Here is a 2761-nt window from a genome sequence, read left to right as displayed (position 1 = left end):
CAAAGAAGCCCCTTCTATAGTCCTTGACAAACCCTTATAGATATAATTTTATAGTTCCTAGAAATCTTAGAAAGTCAATTTTATAATCGACCCAAAATCCTTAAAAAAGTCCTTTTGTTTGATGCTCTAGTAGTGAAGTCAATTTTAGGCTCTGAAAATCCTTACAAAAATTCTTTAGAATCCTAAATGAAATCATGTTTATGGTCAAAGGAATCCTCAAAGAACCGTCTAAAAATTCTTAAAGAAACCACGTCTACAGACCAAGAGGAATCCTGAAAGAAGTCCCATATATATGAATTTAGGAATCCTTGAAGGACACGCGTTTCTGGTCTTCAGAATCTTTTCCTTGAATTTTTTAAAGCAACCATGTCTCTAATCTCCTAGGAATCCTTAAACAAACCGCTTTTATAATCGTTTAGGAGTTTTTAAAAATCCACGTTTAAAGTCCTATAGACGTCCTTAACAAAATCACTTTTATAGTCCTACAGGTATCTTCGAATAGATAGAAAGACCTCTTAGGGTCCTTAAAATCCCAATTTTTCTGTTTTCAAGATAGCCCCACGGTCCTTCTAGGAACCACATTTATTGCCACCCAAGAATTCTTTAAGGAAATCCTATTCATAGGGTTCTGTAAAGAAGTCCCATTGAAGCCCCTAAGAAGTCGTTTTATAGTCTTTTTAAAGAAATCATGTTTATATCTGATTAGGTATCCTTAAAGAAATAACATTCTACTCCTCTAGAAGTCCTTAAAAAATCTCATTTATGGTTAGAGTCCCTTTGTACATGTCCTGAAGAAATTCTTAAAGGAGTAGTTTTATAGTCCTATGTAATTCCTTACTCAAGTTATTTTTATAATTCTTTAGGAATCCTTAAAGAAGTCTCCTTTATAGTACCCTAGGAATCTTTAAATCTTTACTGAATTTTTTTTTAAGCTCCTCCATGAATCCTACCACATTTATTAGCTTTTTTAAAGGAAAAAGTTTATGATCTTTCGGAAGTCCTTAAATAAGTTCCTTTGTAATCATCCAGGACTCGTTAAATACGACCCTTTCATAGTTATTCTCAAAGAATTTATGTCCACAGTTCTCTAGATCTCCTGAGAGTACCATTGCTGATAGTCCTGCAAGAAACCTTAAAAAGGTCCTTTATACTCTCAAGGAATCCTTAAACTCCTCCATGAATCCTAAACGATACCACATTTATTAGTTTTTTTTTAAGGAAAAAGTTTATGATCTTTCGGAAGTCCTTAAATAAGTTCCTTTATAGTCATCCAGGACTAGTTAAATAAGACTCCTTAATAGTTCTTCTCAAAGAATTTATGTCCACAGTTCTCTAGATCTCCTGAGAGTGCCATTGCTGATAGTCCTGCAAGAATCCTTAAAAAGGTCCTTTATACTCTCAAGAAATCCTTGAGGACTACCTACCTAGTTCTGTAGAAATCTTTTAAGATGTTCCTTTTATATTCCTATAAGCATCCTAAAATAAGCCAAGTTTAATATCTTCTGGGGATCCTTGAAGAACCCACATTTAAATTCTGTAGGAACGCTTAAAAGGACTAAATTGCCTTTCCGGCATAAATCCTTAACCCACACGAACCATTATTTACAGATACACATACAATTTTTTATTTACATATTCATATGTACACTCACACATCAAAGTATCTATGTATGTGTGTATAATTATCACACATATATTTTACTCGTTTATATCGATTCCCTGTTAGTATGTGTGTGTATGTACGTGTAATGTGCTGCCAAAGTACTCCAGGCTATTGCGAAAAAAGGCGGTAATAACTTTATGGAAAATTCATTTTACATTTCACACTCGGCAGTACAGCAACAATGACAACACCAACAATTTGAGGGTTGTTGTCGTTGCCTTCCCTTCTTGATTTTCGCCCCAGCTCTAAGGCATTTACCCAAGCATTTATAGCAATTTTCCATAAATTTGAATTTCAATCTGCTGGGGAAGACTGATGACGACATACATACGCACATGCATACATACATACAAGGGAATACATGGATATTTTGCATATGCACTGCCAGTCAATGAATTGTCAACATAATCCAATACATTCAAAAATGAAAATATAACACCAGGATTTCAAAATGCCAGGATAACGCACACACCACCATCACCACCAAAAAGGAAAACTGCGTCATTGGAAGTCACAGAAGTTGGTTCAGATTTTTGAAGTAATTTTTTTATGGGACCCATTGAACCAGAAAACAAGTAAAAAAGCTTTAAGTTCGGCCGGGCCGAACTTTTAATACCCTCCCCCATTTGGTACAAAATTTGGCAATTTCCAAAAAATAAAATCCGTTAAAAATTCTGTTAATATCTTAAGAATTCCGAATGCTTATACGACGACGTGGGCCTGCATAGGCAAGTTTTGTCATAAGTTATTACAATATTTAAATGCGAAACTTGAAGAAAAATCTGTTTATAATGTAGCTAAAATCATTAAAATACCGTATATGGGGGGTACCGTTATATGGGGGTTATACGAAGACGTGGACCTGCACAGACAATTTTCTGGCATGGGCTGAAGTATCCATTACGACCTTCAAATACCAAATTTGGAACGATTTCGCTGAATAATGTCGCTAAAATCATCAAAATACCGACTATCGGGGGCTACCGTTATATGGGGGCTATATGAGGACGTGGACCTACATGGCTCATTTTTTGACTTAGGATTACGAATCCATTACGAACTTCAAATACCAAATTTGGAACGATTCCGTTAAATAAT

Source organism: Musca domestica, unplaced genomic scaffold (assembly GCF_030504385.1).
Source record: "Musca domestica strain aabys unplaced genomic scaffold, Musca_domestica.polishedcontigs.V.1.1 46, whole genome shotgun sequence".
Lineage (NCBI taxonomy): Eukaryota > Metazoa > Arthropoda > Insecta > Diptera > Muscidae > Musca > Musca domestica.
Note: the sequence above shows the minus strand (reverse complement) of the source record.